Below are 22,398 nucleotides of genomic sequence, written 5' to 3' on the forward strand. Positions count from 1 at the left end.
TACAGGCTCGTATCTGCGGGTCTGAATTCAATGTCGTGGCTGAAGTTTTTAATTTAATCATCAGAATTCGTTGTGCGGCTGCATAATATGCTTTGCGGTTGGCGGGATTTGCTGTCGACAATATGTATATAGTCCCACATGCGTGGGACAAGAGGATTGTGCGCAGTTTAAAAACAAACTGCTGAAGGTTTTAAACTAAAGCAGAGCACGTCAGTGGATGAGCACAGGGCCGCGCGGGTTGTGATTATTGCCGGGAAGTAAATTCTGCGATACCAAATTATGAAGTCTGTGCCGAATTGTGAGGCACAGATGCCGGTATGTACACAGGCCCGATTTGTGCCGGATTTCCACTGTCACGAGTTTGGACTAGCCGCAGAATGAAATAGAACCCTACAAAATATAATAATCCACCAATAATACAAATTCGAGATTTGATCGCCTAGGTCTGTAAATTTTTTTCCAAAAATTGAAAATTACAATAATAATTTCTCTCAGAGGGCAATAAAAATGCCGAAAATACTTTCAAAAAATACCTTAAATATTGCAGATAAATAATTCAGATTTGACAAAATAAATAATCAAATCAATGAAATGATCATACCCAATTGCAAATCGGTGCCTTCAGGTGCCGATTTGCAAAAAATTTTTGCCTCACGATCAACTTTCACCCAATATAGGCGAGTTTATAGTCAATCTTCACTGATTCAGTGCTCCAGACGCAACGGAGAGATCAGATCTGACTCTAGACGCTCCCAATTTTTGCGGATCCTCCAGAATCGATTTGCTGAATCATGAACGGTCTCGAACGGCTATGTGATGAGAATCCTCCTTAGCTCTGATACCATGTAAGAATTTGTCTTAGGCCAGAATTCACCCAAGAACAAAAGAACTCAACAATAGCACACAGTAGACCAAAATAGGCAGAGTATGATCAGAATGATGATATTCATTCAATAATGGATACAACCAACATATCAAGAGTACACTAGGAGTGCCTGAATATAAAGGCCTCAGGAGAGCTTCTAGAATGCTTAGAAGTTAGCACCATGACATGTCATACAACCAGGCACATGTCCACCAAATATGGATTATCCTCCATTAAGCACAGGTTAAGTGTGATGATGTGAGGATAAGACTACAATGGTGTAGCACGAAAATCAGTGGAGTAGACAACATGTGCTAAATGAGGAGTGCAAAAAATTGTGTTGTCATCATGACAACTTAGTGAATGATGCCTACTCCTGTGTTGTAGACACCATGTGCCTAATTAGAGTTGCGTAACTCAATGAGAGTTCACAAACTCCTAAGTGTCTCACCTAAAATAAGAATAAAATAATGCATTAACCTAAGTAAAACTTAAGCAAGTGTAATAAGTAAATACTTATTTACACCAACAGTAATCTATTGTATATGATTTTATAAAGTCTCATATCTATATATTTTTTGTAACTTGAATCTCTTAATGTAGGTGGTTGTCATCTAAAGAAATCCATAAAGAAGATATAAACTATTGGAAGAGAAGAATTCCTCATTTACTGTGTGAAATGCAAAAGTGTCTACCTCCAACTTTTTTCAATGCACAGGAACACTACCTCATACACCTAGTTGAGGAGATTGAATTGTGTGGACCTGTGCACACTAGGTCAATGTGGATGGTTGAGAGGCATTTGAAATCTTTGAAGGCTTTGGTTCAACAAAGAGCACATCCTGAGGGTTCTATGGTAGAGGGATATATGGTATACCAGACTATGGTGTACATTACTAAATATCTTCCAAGTTTGCATCAAATATCCATGTAGATCGCATTTGGGATCTTGAGCCTTTTAAAAAATTAGAAGGGGAGTACTTGATGGGGAAAGGTATATTGATGAAAGTGAGAGGTAATAAATTATAAGATGTTATTGTAATAAATTATTTCTTAATCTTCAAAATAAATTGGTTGTAAGTTGTCTATTTTTTTTTTGTACAGGTGCTCGAGAGTGGGATGCACTACATTTGTATATTGCAAACAATCTTGATTGGATGACAGTATAGATTGAACGATGTCAACATTCTAGTCACACATTAACATGGGAAGGTGTATCTTCATTGGCTAAAGAAGCTCATCATAATGGAGATTCCAATGTTACGCAAAGGGAAATAGATTTAGCACGTGATTCAAGAGATTTTTAGGTACGTACAAATTTATTAATCGCCCGTATGTTTATCAACTCATGATACAATAATTTTGATATGTTTCACATATTATTGCAGGTTAAACACCACAAGGCTATGCTCTGTAATGGTCAAAAATTTTGTGTCAAAGTGTTGGATGACACGAAGAAAACTTGTGATTCAGGAATAACTGCAGTCTTTCAAGTGACTAATATTTCATCTAGAAATGACTTACATCCTCAAGAGTTTGAAAATTGATACTATGGCATTTTGGATGAGATACTTGAGTGTGACTTTAGTTCCTTCAAATTAGTACTCTTCATTGTCAAATGGTACAGGCTACGACAATAATCCAAATGATCCTGATAGAACTGTTATTGAACATGATAATGGATTTACAATGGTTAATACAAGGTCGTTTGAGCCCGTTGGGGATGAGCCTTATGTTCTTCCAAGCCAATGTGAGCAGGTATTTTACTCAGAGGTTCCACATAAACCGGATTGGTCATTTGTTGTTAGACATGAACCGAGAGGAACGCCAATAAAGTATAATGCGATGGAAGAAGAAGATACCGAAGAAGTAGAAGATGATGTAGATGGTGATCACAATCGACAGTTATTGGATGATGTTCCTGACACAAATTTTCATGAAGAAGAAGAAGAAGATGATGACGATGATGATGCTACTGATGATGATGATGAAGATGATGTTGATGTTGATGATGATGTTGATGATGACGACGATGACAACGATGACAACGACGACGACGACGATGGCAAGGATGATGATGATGAGGACGATGATGATGATGATGAGGACGATGATGATGTTGATGATGATGATGATGATGATGATGAGGATGATGATGATGGAATTTAGAGGTATGCCATCAATCTTTAATCTATTTAATATTCATTTCTTGATAGAAATATATTTGTCTTATATATATGGTTACATAGTTTATTCATTATCTATTTAAAAGCTACAAGTTTCAACTACAAATAGAATACTACTAATCTAAATTAACTATTGATCTAAATTAATTAAATAAAACTATTTAAACACATATTGATGCGTGAATGTATTGAGCCTTATTTTCTTTCAGGTCAAAAACATTTGTAAGTGTTTAGTTTAGAAAAGGGAATTCATTAAATATCTATAAAAGGGAGTTGTACCTAGAATAAAATTCATAGGGAAAACATAATATAAGTGCTTACCCAATTTGTTGGTTAATAATTCTTCCTCCGTAGGTGATGCAGAGACTCTAGGTGGTCTTGCAATCATTCATAACAAGAGGGACTTCCATAGTGTTCTCACAACACCAACCAAGCATCTTCATAAGATCCCTCTCCTTGATCCAAGCCAACTCCATAACCTATTAGAGTGCACACCAAATCCTTATGCCACCTTAGGTTCTACATCTTTGCAATAATCCCATGAATGTCCCTTAATCCATCCAATAGATTCATCCAAGCAAACTAATCAACAAACTATCAAATGCTCACAATGCCTCAATAGGCGCCAAACTTGACTTCACCTTAACTAGGTGTTTCCTCAACCTCCACACACATCAAACAACTTCAAATAGCATGTCCCCAAGGTGACTAAGCCCTCAACTCATCAGTTGATAAAAAAACCCAGTTTAAGCCCTTCACTAGGCCTACTTCCCTAGTAGGCTTATAATGTGAGCCTGATTTAAGTGTTTTATTGTGTACCTTTTAATGTTTTTAATTTTTATGTGATGCTAATGATGGATGTGATTATGATTGTGATGTGATTATGCTCACGATAATTGAATTACATTTGCAGGAAACTGAACCCCTTTCAGGAGCATCCTGCATAGTCTCATGGATCGACAGGTATAAGTCAATACTCCTTATAGACAGTCTATTTAATACACTTATCAATAGTAAGATTGATGTCTTCTAAGATCTCTCCCATTTTCAGGTACCAGCAAATAGGTATTTGTCAGAAGTGTCTTCCTCGAGTGAGGGAAATATAGGAATAGAAGAGGAAAGTGAGACATGCAGTTTATCTAGAACAGGGAGATTAACTAGAGGTCAAAGGACTAGAAAGAAATTCAATAAATGCATGAAATTTTTTCTTGCTCAAGGGGGGTCATGTTCTTATGATGATGAGACAAAAGGCGACATTGAGGTGCCCTTGAGGTACCAACATCTACAGAAACATTGGGTACCCAAGGAACTTCCTCCAATAAACACTGAATTTTGTGTTAACGAGAGGATATATCGCATAGCAGCATCATCACTACATGGTTTGGGCCTATTTTCTATGGACAACATAAAGGTGTTTTACAACAAAGTTTTTGAATTGACGGAGTATGTTGGACCATGTTACGATTACAAAAGTTGGATGCATATTGTTAAATATAAAAAAAGTATGCGTAGGTATGCCCTCTCAGCAAATTATATACAATAGCAAGACAATAATCAAAGTAAAAGTGTGGCTATATACATTGATGGAAGGCTAAAAGCAACAGGGAATATTGTGGGTTTTATAAATAGTACACGACCTGGGTCAACTATAAAGCAACCCAATTGCATATTTGAGGTGCTCGAGGGAAATTGTGTATTCATCTGTGTGATAAAATCAATACGTGCAGGGGAAGAGCTTCGTATTGATTACAATTTGAACCGCATAGATACAAACGAGGCTACTATCATGGGGGTGGTACATACTATTAAACCAACTTCTAATCAATGACTCCAACATACCATTTAGTCAATACATTTTTTGCTAACATTTTTATACTTGATCTTTGACACAGGGGCACAATATGGAGCAACTGCTTGGAGGGGATGCTGGCGATGTTCCTGACTCATCTACACACGAGCAGGTAAAACTCATCGTAATTGTGCAAACTAGATATAAGCAAAATGTTATTTTTTTAATGTTGTTTTCTTCATTGTTTTGGAGTAATTTTGATAATACTAATACTATTGTTGTCACACAGGGCCAGTGGTTGGAGGGAGGGAAAGGAACCTACAGTCCCTAATCAACAGCCCCCCCCCCCCCTGAGGAGGACCCTTTTTATATTGATTTAGTAGACATCGATGACCCGATTGGTTTGACTAAAAAGTTGCTAAAGAAAATTGGCAGAGAAATTTTACGTTTGGCAACGGCCATAAAGCCTACTACTCAGGAAATAAGAGAAAGGGGAGCTGAATTGATGCACACCTCTGAAACCTTAAAAGTAAGTATTAATGAAATTTTTAATTATAACAAGAGTTCAATAATGGTTTTTATGTTATGCTCTTTTATGGCATTAATTAAAATATGGATGCATTGTCTTTACAGAGTTTTTTGCGTGATTTCGAGCCTCGTTCCCATGATGAGGGTGCTGCAGGTGGTTCAGGTAGATCGCATGTTCCATTCCCCACTTCTATTTTCCATTGAATATATATAGGAATGATCATAATCATTGACAATACATGCTTGAACAATCCTTTTTTTAATGCTCTAACAATCTTGTCCATGCTAGTCTACGAGTTCTATATTTATGCATGCTCTAACAATTTTATTCTTCAGCTTCACATCAATTGAATCCTATGATGACGTTGCCTCCATCCAGGACAACCAAAAATCTCTTTCTGACTACTGAGTCAGCAACACGCAGCTTACAGGCATCGACTGTTGCACCATTTGCTGGTACACAAATCCCTCTTTTTCTCTCTTATGACAGCAACAAACAGTTTTTTTTTTACAACTTTTAAACATCAATTATCATATGTTATTATTATTCTATAGTGATATAATAGTAATTTAGTTTTTGATCACTCTTCATCGACTAATGATCCCATGATTGTTTTGTAGGGAATGATCTTTTTTGGAGAAAACTTGGTGATGAGTGTTTGCGAATATTCGGGCCCACCATGTGTACCAGGTGGAACATCATATCCTAACTAAAACCCCAAACCACTATTTTGATTTCATATCATTGCTATAATAGTTTTCCTTTTCATCCATTTCTTGAACTATATTAAAGGTAGCTTCACTTCATTTACGAGTCTAACATGTTTTTTTTAACTTAAAAGGTGGAATAACCAACGCAAACCGTTGAAGGATGATCTTATAGAGAGCATGACCCAACTCTTTGGACCTCGTGCGTTCGAGAGAAACAAGCTCCTTGAAAAAGTTGGTTTATGTTTGAAGTATATTAGGGACCAGTATAGAAAAAATTTATGGGATAACCCCAGGTACGAGCATCCGCCCTATGTTCCTGAGGCTGAGTGGCAGGCTCTAATTTTGGATGGAAAGTATAAAGCTGACAAGAAAAATAATTTTGCACCAGTGGAGAGTACAAAAAGGTATGTGATACTGTTGAGAATCTAATTATGTACTAATTAACCTCTATATTTATACGATCTAACATATTTCAAACTTTTCATAGATTGCCTGACACATCAAAGGCAACAAAGGCAAGACTAGAAAAACACAAGACACACAAGCTCGGCTCTGGTGGTTTTTCGAAACTTCAAGAAAGAGTTGTAAGTATTAGTAAATGAAAAATTGTATCAAATTTTTTATATAATGTGATGGAAAATTCTAGGGCTCCCTTATTTAGCTCATCAATTATAAATAGGTCAATAGAATATAATAATAGTAGTGGATTTTCATATTCAATATAAACAATTCAGCAATTGAAGTCAGACTCTGCAATCTAGATTAGTGAAGATTCCTTCATTTACTAATATGACATTATTTAAAATCTCACCCTTGATGTTTCCATCTCCATAGATTTCAAACTGATCTTGGGGAGGAGAAAGCTCAGAGGGATGGGTATGATAAAAGTAAGGCCACCCAACAATAGAATTGCAGCAGATGTAAGTGTATGGAATGTTGGATGCCTCAATTGTCCTCCTAACAACTCTCTTTTCTTTGTAAAAGCTTAGCCCTGGTTCTACTAGATTGGCTCTGTCTATATCATGCCCAAATTCTGAAGGAAGAAACCTCTGCATCAAAGTTCAACAATTCTTAAGTCTATTACAGTTAACAAGCATTCATGGTAATAATGTTAGGGTCCTATGTTTTGACCTTAATAGTGTCAATTTCTTTAATGGCATCTACAATCTTAAGCTGACCTGTAAGTTAACCACCGCCCACAATTGAAATAACAATATCAATGCCTTGCATGGCCTTTACCATTGAATTATGATCACTTAAATCTCCCTACAGAACACCCATTATAATATACATGCACATTAATAAGACCCATTAAAGAACATGTAGACATTAATAAAACCCATTACAACACAAATTTTTACAACTATAATATAGCTCATGATCCCAACCAAATTAGACTCATTGATAAGGAGATCACTGACTGAACACCCCTTCTTAACATAATTTCTAAATACCCAACTTCACAACAAGATAGTCAAACATGATTATTTGTGAGATGATCGCTATCTAACAATTTAGCAAACAGCTGCAATAGTAGTTACCATGAACAAACAAGCAAAGCTTAATCATATATTCTAAACCTATATGACCAATCAAAACAATCTACAGTCTGTAAAATCAATATTTTAAACAAGTACACACACTTTACAACTGTGCCATACATATCTACCAAAAAATCTTAGTTATGAACAGAGCTAGTGACATACATAGACAATGTTAACACCAGAATCTTTCAATTCATGGAGGCACTTTTCTTTGGTAGAATCATGGGCAGTGATGGGTCTAATGAGAGCATAGGTAGAATGGTCTGCATTTACAGCTGCAAGAATAACAAAGTGACCAATATAACCAATGGCTCCAATCACTAATATTTTACTTTTCTCTTCGTTCACAAAATCCTCATATGAAGAAATCTCACAAATGGATGCCATGGTTGAGACTGAATTTTCCTCCAATAGTTGAGAATAAAGGTAGTGATTGAAAGAATGAGGGAATGCAGCAGCACTTATAGCCATTTTTATTTCCAAAGAGCTGAACTAACTCTTACCCAACTTAAGAATTTGGAGAAAATATGTTGGTACAAGCAAAGCATACAAACACACAACATTTATATAGTAGATTGCTCCATCAAAATTGCTTGATTTTTCTCCTATTATATTGTGATGGATATAGATGATTTGCTATTGATATTTTAACTGCCCTCCATTGGTTGATGAAACAATGCAAGTAAAATTCACCATACCATGCAAAAATGCAGGGCTCAGAGTTCAAGAGATGCCTCATAGAAGAGGATAAGATAATTGGCTTCCAACAAGGCTATAGAGCCGTGGCTGAATGGCTACAAGCTGAAATCAGTGTGGAAGGTTCTAATAATGATGCATCTGAGCCACAGGTAAATAAGCGAAATGAAATTTATTTCAAATTGAATACTTTACCAATTAGTCTATTTGATGTTAAGTTCCAATATAAAGTGAGTATATCTGTTTTAAGCAAGCAATGATAACAATGCGTAGGATGTTGGAATGCAGCCTGACAATCCTTCTACACAATCTGTGGATGCCGAAGGTTCGCATGATGTGCATCCTAGTGGTGGAGGTATACATTTGCTATTAAATTTTTTATATGTAATTGCAATTGGTGTTTGGATTAAAGTAACATTTTGTATAGCAGCTGTAGAGGATCGAGGGGTCGATGTTCATGACAGTGTTAATGTTGAGTCTAGACAAAATGATGTGGTCAGATCAGGTAAAGAGCGCCACAGTTATGTTATTTAAAATAATTAAATACTTGTAACAATTATAATAAATTATTTTTAATTTAACTCTTTTATTTGTTATTACAGAGGACCCCCCTTTGCAACATCATAAGAATTTGAGATCATCAAGAACAGAGAACAAAACAACTGATGAGGGGGGAATTGATGATGACACTGATGCTCCTCTTAGAGCTTACATAGAAAAAAGAAATAGAAAGAAAAAAAAGAAATGATTGTCATCTACATACCTTAATTGATAATGACTGAATTTTATGTCTCAATGAATTTAATTATGTGCTAATGAATGTTCATGAATTATGTGTTAATGCAGAATATTGATGAATGTTGCATGTTAACGAATCTAATGTGTTAATGAATGTTATCATGTGATATTGATTGAATGTTATCATGTGATATGGATTGAATGTTACATTTTATTAATGGTTGAAAGAATGAAAGAATGTTAGATGTTAACGGGGAATGTAGAGTGATGTTAGGGGGAGGGGGGTGGGGCCAAATGAGCTTCCACCTTCACATGGTTGGCCCTATTTAGTAGAGAATATTAAACTATTCTTGAAACAAAGTAAAGCTCAATAAGATACTAACAATAGGTAGAAACAAGAAGCAATAACAAGCTCCTTCTAGAACATAACTCTTACCAATTATTGCTATCTTCCCCACACTAGGAATCTCCATCATATTCTCATATGCCTGCAACAAAATTAGAATAACTAACCAAAAATAACTCATATTTTCATACTTCTCCATGCTTGGAATATAATCACCTTGTCTAGCCTTCCCTTGGCTCTTCATCTCCATTGTCTTCTCATCCTTCTCTTTGCACCTTGAGACCTCTACTGCTATCTGCAACATGTCTTCACACCCTTGCCATTTGCCTTGGTATACCAACTACTGGTTGGTGGTTGTTCTATCCGGTTCAGTCATCATTGTCTTTGTGAATTTTCTTTGTCCAACTTTCAATGGACACCATATAGAACCAATCAATATCCAATTTCAGACAAGTATCTACCTTCAGGTGAGTAATTAGTAGTGATCTACTGATATCCTAGAGATCATTACTGGTCTAATATAGGTTTGTCACTCGGGCATGCTTAATTAGTAGAAATGAGGATTTTCTATTGCTCATAAAACCTAGTAAGCATATGATAGTATTTTCTATGATATTTATATTGAGTAGAAATCGTGTCCTTACTATTTGTGAAGTGCTAAAATGTTTTTCAACAAACATGATTGGTTTCACCCTGAAAGCTTTAGTTTCCCCCAATAGGTTGGCTATTTGACACTTGAGGCATTTGTTCAATTCTTGGACGAGTTTCAGGAGGATAAACTTGGGGATTCAGTCCTGGAAAAAAATGAACATGAGATTGGATGGCTTGAAGCTGGGAAGCCTTTCTATCCAACAATTTTTGATCCTGTACTTCAGATTTTTAGTCATGACCAACCACTTAGTTGTTTGGGAAGACCCAGGTATGTAATTGCATTGTATTAGATATGGTTTACATTTTTGTCAAGATTCTATTACTACAAAAATGTTGTGCAGTCTGTAACTTCTAATTGTATGGTGTTTTAACATAATTTTTGTTTTAATTTGATTTAGTTAGATTGAAAAATGTCTACACAGTTACTGCTAGAAGCTCTTTCAATTTTCACCTGATGGAATGTAGAAATCTCATGTCTTCAAATGTTTAATAGAATATGTATATGAATTTTGCTCACTTTCTTTTATTGCAGGTCAATTATTCAACTAGTTTTTTGGGATCAACATTTGAACTTCCATTTTCAGAGGTTAGAAAGTTAGGCTTAGAAACTCAAGTTATGTTGAACCATGCCTAGACATCAATGTCTGGTTCAAATAATAGTAAATCTACACAGGAATCTCAATCTAAGAGAAGCTCTAAGGTATTCTTTTGGTCAATAAATAAGTTTTGTTCTTGAATTGTGTTCATCGTTGAGGTTGTACTGAGATTTGAAACAATCTATTGTTTTAAGTTCTTTCTATCAAGCTTTTGAGTTTTCTCTCCAATTCATGCCTTTTTGGATTTTGGTTATGGTAGTTTTTATAACCTTGTGAGTAAAGGAAAAAATAATTGGTTCTAGTTTTTAGGATTGTAACAAGTCCAAGCAAGTCTTGTGTCATTTGTTGCTGGTTGCTGATACTAGTTTAAGAGCATAGGATGGTTTAATGTAACCTTGATCTTATATTTGATATGGCTCATTAGATCTACTTCCTATTTCCTTTTTATTTTCTCTATCCCTTGATTTTAACATTGTGTCAACATAAATTAATGGATTAATCTATGTTGTGGTTCTGATGTCATTTTCAATTTATCAATTCTCTTTTAGGTCATATGTATAAATTATTAATGTTATATTTGTGTAGGTATTGTTGTATGGTGGACAAGTGACCTCATGGAAGAGTGAAAATGGAGAAGAATTACTTTTCATGAGTAGTAAGGTGACTATGACATCACTAATGAATTCATTATTTATTCCTTAGTTACTAATTAAGAAACTTGTAACTTTATAAAACTTGACAAACCCAAATTTGACTTGGACTCAACTCAACAAAATTTCCAAACATAAAAAAAGCACATTTAACAACATTTATAAAACTGATATCAGAGAGCAAATAAGTGGTGCCTTTTAGCTATAGGTGCCTTGCCTTTGGTCAAGCATAAAGCTTTCCTTAGGCCCATGTAATATGGTGGGTAATTTGTTGGGTTTCTCCTTACCAATGAAAACTTTGATGTGACCCTTACTGTATGCTTTTTCCATGTATAACATGAATAAAAAACTAGCAATACTACATTGATGTGAAATGGGTACACAGTGGGTAAAAAGATGTTAGAAAATCATTGATTATGGTGTTCTTGTTCATGATGGCGGGAGCACACATTTTGGTCATTATTTCTGCTTTTTTGAGTCACTTAAACCTTTCAAAATTATTTTTATGCTGGGAACTCTAGGTTATAGTCTTAGAAAAGTATTTTATTCATTAACAATTGCTTTAATCTGGCTTGTAGGTGAAGTGTACACAATGTTCTTATTGCTCAAATAAATTTGATCCTTTCTTAGATTTGAGCCTAGAGATCATTCGAGCAGATTCCTTGTTGAAAGCATTATCCCATTACACGGCAGTGGAGCAGTTAGATGGGGGTGTGAAAAGAGATCAATGTGAACGATGCAAAGTAAAAGTGAAGGCTCTAGAACAACTCAAAATTGATAAAGCACCACATGTTCTTGCAATTCATCTCAAGCGCTTCAGTGTAGTTGGATTTGGAGGAAAAATTGACAAAAAACTAGACTTTGGTTGTACGTTGGATCTCAAACCATTTGTTAGCAGTTCACATGTAAGTACCCCTTACAATATTATTTGCCAGTGGATCACATTTTCAGTGGAATCTAATAATATAGTTTTTGTAATATCTACTGGTTTTTTAATAAATATTGCACATTTGAATGATATTCTAGTTTCTCTGTCTATTGATCAATCACAAGAGGGCAATTTTAAGAACACTCTTTATGATGTTCTTGTTCATGATGGCTAGAGCACACATTCTGGTCATTATTTCTACTTTATTCATTTATCCACAGGCATCTGGCATGCTTTAGATGATAATCAGGTATACATTTGCTACAGTTGTGAAGATAACAGGATACACAAAAGAACTACAATTTTATGTAGAACCTTTTCTTTATATGGTAACACTAATTATACTGAAGTTTCTTAGACTGATTGAAGTTATTCTTATGACATTTTGTACTCTAGGTCTATTCAGTCAGTGAGAAAAGTGTGCTTTCGTAGAAAGCTTACATGCTATTCTATATACGAGATAAGAAAACTAGCATTCAAATAGCAGGTGGGTCTGAATCTCAGTATAATGGCTCTAAACTAAAGAAGAGGGTGTTATTGAACATTGGACATCCAAAGGAAAACCACTTACAAGATTCATATGCCCCCCAGGTGACAGAAAACATGCATTCTTTCCAAATGACAACAATCTCTTTTAGTGTTGCAGGTGTTAACAAGATATCCCAACAGGTAGAAAATTTGTCAAATGTCAATTTCATTTCAGAAAGTCTAGAAAAGAACACAAGTTCTAGCCAGTCATGCAGTAAATCCAGATCATCAGCAGATCATGATGCATCATGCTTATGGTGGGGCCGTTGTGGCTGCCCCACATAGTTGATTTCAAGGGAATTGTGTAATCAAGCCAACATAGTTGATTTCTTGGGAGATGTAAACAACACTAAAGATAATATTGATGAGTTGGATCATTAGATTCAACATGAGGATTAGGTAAAGACCTAATAGACAAATTCTAAAGAAGTTTCTAGAAGAATATCAAGAAGATGGATAGATACAATGAATTGTGTTGAACCTAATTGTAATCCCTAAGATCTACGGTGGTGATGGAGAATGGTAAAGCAATAATTGCCTATTTAAAGAGGTATAGAGCTGAAAAAATTATCAAGGCTGCAAGTGTATGTAAGAGACACATAGATAGAGGTGGATTAGAAAAAACAAGTTTGTGAGTGGATGTGAAGCTAAAGGAGAAAGCTTATAGAGATGATGTTGATATTGATAAGTGAATATGAGTAGAAGGCTTAAGTGTTGTTGTGCTTAAGAGTGGACTGATTCCTTGAAGGGTTGCTAAGTGAATCAAGGTTAGAGATGACAATGGAAGGATTAACAGTGAGTCAATACAATGATCGAACAAAGATCTGAACCTATAAAAGTGAGTTGTAATCACATAGATCAAAATCTATAGTTTTCTTTCTAATCATTGTAAACAATTTGTATTGAAATCCTTTTAATAGAGGTTGACCTAACAATCATTTGGAAGACTTAATAGTCTATGTAAATCCTTTAACAAGGTGAAGTTCTAAATGGAATGATAAAAGTCCTCTAACAAGTTCATTCCTAACAGGGTGATTCAATTCTTTAGCTATGTCACATTTAATAGTGTGCTTTGTAAACTATAACAAACTTGGCTCCTAACATGGCTTACTTCAAAAGAGTGAAAAATAGTGACATGTTGGTAGTGGTTTTTCCTGATTCGGGTTTCCACATAAAATCGTAGTGTCAAAATCTATGTTGAATGTTGTATATGTTTTACATTTGATATATTTTTTATTATGCAAAGTAAGTTATGTTTAAGAGAGTATTTTTACAGTAGAGACTGAGCAACAACAGGACAAACAGAATAATGAATGTTTGTGTTTAATTGTTCAAGTGGTACTTAATGACCTTGAGTAACTGATTCACCTCCTCCCCACCCCCCCTGCCCCCCTCAATTATTCTAAACATTTCTAAAAATTGATATTAGAGCTCAGTGCTTATGGAGAGAAGTTTGAATGTACTTAAAGCCAAAGCTCATGACTCATAAGAGAGATGTACCCAAGTTGAACAAGGAGAACTTTCCTACATGGTAAACCTTGATGAGGATGCATATATCTAGTATTATTGTTATCAACCTTGTGGACAATGAATATGCAAAGGTGATCATTACTCCTTTGACAATTGATCAACTAAAGTAGAAGAAAGAATACAATCAAGAAATGTTAGAGATTGCCTTAGCCCTAAGCTATGCCAAGTTTGTCAAGTTTGATGACTTAAAAGATTGTGATAGTGAAAAGAAAATGTGGGACAAATTGAAGACAATATATGAAGGTGATGATAATGTCTTAAGAGCTAAATCAAAAAGTTTGAGAGGAAAATGATGGATGGTGAGAAGATAGTGTAATACTATACAAGTGTCAAAGAGGTTGTCAAAGCCATTCATGGTGCAAATGGAGAAATCAAATATGAAACAATGATAAGTAAGGTATTAAGGACTCTACTCCCTATCAATTCCATTAGGGTCTTTGCAATCCAAGAACTAAGATGCACATTGCTTTTGATATGTCTAACTTTGATAACTACACACCTGCTACTATTGAATTTGTATTCAAGTCACAATTAGTTCTTAGCAAAAGAAAAGGTAAACATGTGAAAAGTGATAGTGATAGCTTTGATGATGAGATTGATGAACTTGAATCCCTTATTGTAAAAAAATTGGAAGAGGAAGAGGTAAATACATAGGTAAACAACCTATTATTTATTTTGGATTTAGGTAATGGATGAGGAAATTGACTAGATTGAGAAGAATAATACTTGAACTTTAATGCCAAGACCTAACGAAAAAAATGTTATTGAAACAAAGTGGGTTTTTAGGAATAAACTCAATGAAAATGAAGAAGTAACAAGAAAAAAGGTGCGACTAGTGTGCAAGGGTTATGCTCAAGAAGGAGTTGATTATGAAGAAACTTTTCTCTTGTGGCAAGACTTGAAAGAATGAGAACTATAGATAGGAAATGATTGAGTGAAAATATAAATTGTTGAGCAGTAGAAAGTGGGTGTCAAGTGACAAACTAAAGATGTCGTGTCACAAATAGGGAATGCTGACCATCAGATAGCAAATGTTAAGCATGCAGAACATGAACCGAAACCTAAACAAGAAAGAGCAAATGAGCTTGAGATTTTTTTTTTCCAGATGAACCTATAGAAGAACCAAGAAGGAAAACTTGTGCTAGAAAAATCTGTGAGAAGACATCAAAAACTTGAACAAATCATTGGAGATGTTGAATCAAGTGTTGTGAAAAGAAGAAGAATCAAAGATGACACATGCTTACTTTTTGAATTTGAGCCCAAGATAGTAAAAGATGCTTTAGCCAATGAAGATTGGATTCAGGCAATGAATGAGGAAATTGACCAAATTGAGAAGAATAATATTTGGACTTGAATACCAAGACCTTGAGACAAAAATGTTATTGAAACAAAGTAGGGTATTAGGAATAAATTCAATGAGAATGAAGAAGTAACAAGAAAACAGGTGAGACTAGTGTGCAAGGGTTATGCTCAAGAAGGAGTTAATTATGAAGAAACTTTTTCTCCTATTGCAAGACTTGAAGGAATAAGAACTATACTTGCATATTTGACCTACAAGAATTTCAAGGTATATCAAATGGATGTCAAATCCACATTTTTAAATGGTATACTGAAGGAAGAATTATACATTGAACAACCTAAAGGACTTGTAGACCCAAACAAGAAGAACATTGTATGTAAATTGAGAAAATCCCTTTATGGATTGAAACAAGACCTAAGAGCATAGTATGAAAGATTACATAAATATTTGATGAAGATTGGTTTTGAAAGGACAAATGATAACAAAAACCTATATTTGAAGAACGGTAAGAACAATGAAGTATTATTATCTGAAATATTTACTAATTTGATATTATATTTTGAGGAAGAGAAGCATTATGCAAATTATTTGGTCATGAAATGAAGAAGGAATTTGAAATGTCAATGTTTGGTGAAATCAAATTCTTTGTAGGATTACAGGTATGTCAAATGAAGTTTAGTATTTTGATTACTCAATCCAAATACATAAAGGAGATACTAAAGACTTTTGGTATGGAAGATTCAAGGCCAGTGAGTAAACCTATGTCTACATGACATAAACTATCTAAGAATGATGATTCTACTAATTTGAACTAGACCTTATACAGATCCATGATAGAAAATTGTAATATGTTGTTCATAGTAGAATAACTATTACTTTGGTAGTTGGGATAGTTGCTAGATTTTAGAAAATCCTAAAGAGAATCACATGATGTCAATGAAAAGGATAATGAGATATCTAAAAGGTACATAAGACTATGGATTATATTACAAAAGAAGTGATAGATTTGAACTGAAGGTGTTCACAAACTTAGATTGGGTAGGAAATATTGATGACAACAAAATCACTAGTGGAGGTACACACTAATACATTAGGGGTCAATTTGCGACGACAAGAAAAGGTAATGTGGTTTTGGCTTTTTTTTTTTCAATTTTAGCCCGATGTCGTCGCAATTGTGACGTCAGGCGTCGCAATTGCGATGCCAGCGATATATAAGAGAAAAAAAAAAGCCAAAACCCTCATTTGAATGAAATCGCGCGACACAGGGTTCTTCTGAAAGGAAAGACGCGCGCATTGCAGGATAGCCTTTCGCATAACATTGGAAGTGTCGAAGGTACACTAATAACAAGATTTTTGTATTTGAAATAGATATTTATATTAGCTAACACCTTACAGGAATCACTAATAACAAGATTTTGTCTGGTTCAACGACACAACTATGGACATTCTATCAAGTTATCTTCGAATCAGGGCTTATTCAGTTCTCCTGAAATCCTTAATATTACTACTAACTATAACCGTTTCCTACATATATGCTTAAATATTTCTAAACGTTTATTGATATCTTGTTGAGAAGGAGAATCTTGTTTCTGGAGAAGGCCTTTACCTTCACCTCCATTTCTCAAGGTAGTTCCAGGGTTGCCCTACTCTTCTAAGAAGGGGTGGGGTGGGGGTTGGTTCACGGGTTGGGGGTTGGGACAAGAGCCCTCCATGGATGTTGGCTCTACGACTGGACCTGCTCCCTCCACCAACACTTCCTTTGACTCTGTATTTGGATTTGCAACTAGATCTACTGCATCTGAATCTACTCGATCCTGGGATCTGCATCAGAATATGTACCTGGGACCAAAATTGGATCGGCAAGGTGATAGTGGGGTTGTTGGAACAGGAAGAGAAGCCCTTCTGGGAATGGGATCTTTCACTGTAATTTCCCACAAAAATAGAATTTAACACAATGAATAGACCAAGCAAAGAGTAAGAGAACAACTCATTCTCAGCAAAAACTGAAGAAAGTGACAGAAAACTGATTCACATTCATAGAAAGAGATATTTATTATACACAAAAAATCCTTTCAATAGGCATCAAATTGAATGTAAATCAAGTGAAAAGATAGCATCGTAATAGCATACTCTTCCATACAGATTTATTTTATAGAATGCAGGTATTGTAACAAGGAGATCGGTAGTGGTACAACTCCATGAGACTGGTGATATTGAAGCAGAATATGTCAAGATTTTATATATCACAAAGAACCATTTTTTAGATTTTTGTATGGATTTTAGTATGATTTTTATATTCTAGGTCAGGTATGATATTGTCCATAAAAGCTAGATTTAACTCATGATGGACTTATACCTTAATCATCTAGGCCCCCTTCCTTTGAGTTGAAGCACAAACCTCAGTTTCCTCTCCATTTTGGAACCTTACCATTATTTATTCTATGTAAGAAAATTGGCATTCCTACTTCAATACATGCCTTTCAATAATTGTAAACTTCACAATTCTAAATGGCTAAGAGGCATTAACTGCATTTTTTCTTTTGCCACATGTATTAAGCATTTTATATTTCTTATATGTACTAAACAACTATTAACCTATTCAAATTTAGTGTAATTATTGTATAAAGATATGCTTCTACTATTTAGTATAGTTTTTTAATAGCTTTCTCTTGATGTGGATATAGCTTCCTCTTGAATTTTTTATTTTACAATAGATAGCTTAGCTAAAAAATTAATACCAAAAGTTGCATTTATGAAAACCATATAGTGCTCTAATCTGTTCTTATATTAACATTCAAATTGTACAATAGAAGGACCATTGAGTTGTTTATATACCTAGAAGTGTGGCATGACAACATTCATTATGTTATATTTTTATGGACTAGTTAGGAATTGAACCTAAGATCTCCCATTTAGTAGTGAGAATATGAATTTGTGCAGCCTGCATGAAGAATCTCAAACTTGTCTGGCTCTTCCAATTTGTAATGCAGTGAGTTTATTTCAAAGAAAGCACTAGGCACTCCATTGCAAGAAGATAGTGTGCAAGCTAAGGTATGTCTCCAGTCATTCATTGGTCTCCATTACTAGGTATGTCTAAATTCAAGTATACTAAACACCTTTTTCTAGCAAACAATTTCTAAAAATAGGATAACTTGAAAGTGGTAGTGGTACATGGAAATTTTGTAGAAAGTTGTCCCATAGTTGAGGGTATGACACTTGCAAAATGATTATTCATGCTCTATCACTCTAAGAAGAGAACAATTAATAAGAGTAGTGAGAAAGGGTAATTAAGATGGTAATGGCTATCCAACAAACTAAAAATTAAACATAATCTCTCTTAACATTTTATCACTTTAAAAATAGCAAGTACCCTAAAAACTTTCTAAGTAAACAAGTACAACTCAAAGGTACTATGAAAAGAAGCGGCAAATGAAACATGAAAAGAAATATTCAAATTCAGAGAAAAGACATGGTGAACATGCTATCAGTATTACAATCCAAAATAATAATATGTACGATATAGGAAAACATCAATGCAAGAGAATGCACATAATTATATTCTACATCTAGGTTCTACATAATTATCTCTCACTCACATGCATCCTACTTGATTATTTTACTTTGGCATATATGGATCATGGTTCAAACTTCAAACAACTTGGCAAACTGGTGATTACATGCAGAAAAACACAGTAATAGAAAAAGAAGTGGTTCTGGCATTTTCCTTTAGAGCAGAATCAAACTCAGAAATAGTTGGTTACTTATTTGTACTGTGGCTGCAGTCTCGATCAGCTGAGGAATGAGAAGAGATCAAGTATTTCAAAGATGGTACCCAATACAAAGAGATAAGATCTCATAACATCATTAGATGTATTCCAATGGTACCTTTGGAGACATGCACAATAGGATTTTACTTTCCATGAGGCAGGGCATTCAACATCATCATATTCGACTTTAGGAGTAGCAGCCCAAGAATTTCCCGCCCACACTTGTCAGTGCAATAAAATATATTAACTATTCGTTGGTAAACATCCTTCTATTTGGTGAATTAAAAACAAATTTCTGTTATACATAACAATTTTTCTGCTATCCAAGATTTTACTTGATGTTGTTTCTAGAAGAGATTGTATATGTTTTTTGAATCACAATGTTTCAGATCTCACTCTATGAAAATCATATGGGATCTAGTTATGATCCTCTATATTCATATTAGAGGCTTTGATGTTAAAATTGGCTTAGCAAATAATCATGACGATGACCATAGGGTCTCTTGATAATTTGTTTGGTGACTAATCTATTTATGTTAAAGCAAGATGTATCAGCATTGAATGTAGCAGAAAAACAAGTTACACAGATGAAAACTTGCATTGTTACACTTACAGCTGACATTTGACATTTGGAGTTGATATGCACGTTTCTTTGAGGTGGGTGATAACAAAGAGCTCATATCTTCTGGCTACAAGTCTACACCATTCTTCACTGTTTTTTATTTATACCTAATACAATTTTATTTTTCAAAATTTTTATCACTGCCACAGTTTTTGATAGTTGGCTTCTTTGTATTAACGCCTATAAGGAGCCATTGGATATTGGAAGATAAAGGTTATAAATCTCAGGTAGTTTGTCTGCGAGATTTCTTTTGGATTTGGCTGTGTTACATGAAATGTTGAAGTAAGATGCACTGATTTCAACCCATTCTGATTGATTTGTACAAATTCTTATAACCAGTTCCATATATTTAATTACATTTAGACACTATCTTTTAATGCTTTATTTCAGTGTGCTACAAATTCTATTTCATATTTGTGATATATGATGAAAGTATTATAACATATGGAGGAACAGTCCATGAGTGGCGTCGCCAGTTGAAATGGTTTTAGTTTTAATTTTACACCATTTGATACAAATAATCAGTTTACCAATTGACCCCTAGGTTCATTCCATTTGCAGTAAAATCTTCATTACATAGAAAATGTTCACAAAATCTATGTCAATGCTCACACATCTTCTTGGACTTACGCAAATCTATGTGAATCCTCACACATTTTCTTGGACTTACGTAGGAACTATGTTTCACTGTAGCTCTTGTTAAATATGTTATCAACTTGAATTTTCTATTAAAGGCTCTCATGCTGAATTGAAAGCCAGGTAAAGAAAAAGATATTATACACTATTTTGTTGGTACCCTGTGCAGCACAACAAACTTGTTCTTACTATAAGAAAATTTTCTTTTCTTTTGTTTCATTGTAGATCTTCTGCTTGCATAGAGGTCTCTCCCCATCATTGGACACACTTGATAACATTCGAGCTTTGGATCGCATACAGGAAGTGCGTCTATACACATAAGTATAAACTTCTTCTTTTCCCGCAACACATATAACAACAATTTTAAGTGCTTGCAAGGTATATACTTATGAATAAATATTACATCCTGATTTAAATGTATGAAAACAATTTTCATTCCCTTTAAGCTTCATTCATCTCAAGGTGCAATTCACAAACTCAAGAATAGTGGCTTTTGTTCTTCAGGATACCTTTAGGGGAAGAGTATGTGAATGTCCCCTCGTGTCTGGAGTCCAGTTTAGAGGAGATGACTATTTACACTGCTAAGGTTTGTTGAATCTAATTCTGAATAACATTGCTTGCTATTGTTGAATCTAATCTAATGTATATTTTAACTAGACTTGTAGCTTATATGTTTTCAAATTTTTGTTAGGCCTTTTAGTTTGTATAATTTGATTGCTGGAGAGCTTCTACAGCTAAGCAAGAAGGCCGTTGCACGAGTTATAGCCGCACGCTCGGGTATGAAAATTGTTTTTTTTTTTTTTAATTCTAATGTATATTTTAACTAGACTTTTAGCTTATATGTTTTGAAATTGCTTTTAATGGCTTAATGTTGTAAGGTCTCTTGAAATAAGACCTTCAGGCGGTTGGTCAAAGTTTTACAAATAATCTTAGGAATAAAGTCAAAGAAAGTATTTTTAAAATATTAAAGTATTTAGCTAGGTCTAAGAAGATTTGTGTACTTTCGACAGTTTTGCTTAGTTTGTGAAAGTTGTAGACCGAAGTTTTCATAGCCCAATTTTTGCTTCCTACAAAGAACGATCATGTCAGATAATATAAGTGAAGAACAAAACAGGGAGACAATCGCTAGATTGTGGTCTAACTTGAAAAGAAAAGGTGATGGAAAATTTTATTGTCCTTGCAATATTTGTAAGGGCTTAAACCATAGAAGACTGCTAATCAAAACAGTTAAGAGACATTGTAGGGAGAATGGTCACATTGAAGGGGGGCATGACTATCATCCACTGGTAAGTCATTCATTATATCATTTTAACAATTTCTATACATATGAAATCACTTGATGATGAGTTGATGATCATGGTTTATTTATGTTAATCAATTTTATATAGGTTGATCTTCCCAGGGAAGTACATGATATGAATCACAACAATCCGAAGAATATGGGTTTCGAAGTGGAGGAACATGGAGGTGCAAATATCCTAGGTGAAGATAATGATCCCATGGAAGATGACGATCATGCGCCAGAAAACAAAATTGAAGAGGATGGTATAAATACATTGATCCATGACACATCTAGTCCAAGTGTATCTGATCATGATGATGATGATAGCCTCAATGTACCTCTACTTCAGAAGGCATACGAGCCCCTATACAAAGACTCCCAAACAACTCTTCTCTCTGCTGTATTGTTGTTGTTGAACTTGAAGGTTATGAATAGTTTATCCAACATAACAATGTCACGTATGTTAAGGTATGTCATATATGTCTTTATAGTTAACAAAGGGTTA

At 34.6% G+C, this 22,398-nt stretch overlaps 1 long non-coding RNA gene and 1 pseudogene across 1 annotated transcript; one reads left to right on the forward strand and one right to left on the reverse strand.

Annotated features, from left to right (window-relative positions):
* Positions 1-277: 277 nt before the first annotated feature.
* Positions 278-8,010, reverse strand: LOC149557851 (leucoanthocyanidin reductase-like; annotated as a pseudogene).
* Positions 8,011-21,153: 13,143 nt separating this feature from the next.
* Positions 21,154-21,666, forward strand: LOC149557852 (uncharacterized). The gene is made up of 3 exons (XR_016352418.1): positions 21,154-21,197; positions 21,303-21,388; positions 21,622-21,666. It is a non-coding gene; the product is annotated as an uncharacterized LOC149557852 (long non-coding RNA).
* Positions 21,667-22,398: the final 732 nt, after the last annotated feature.

This window comes from Cupressus sempervirens, chromosome 5, assembly GCF_028749045.1.
Source record: "Cupressus sempervirens isolate cs-2001-9-10 chromosome 5, ASM2874904v1, whole genome shotgun sequence".
NCBI classification, from domain to species: Eukaryota; Viridiplantae; Streptophyta; class Pinopsida; order Cupressales; family Cupressaceae; genus Cupressus; species Cupressus sempervirens.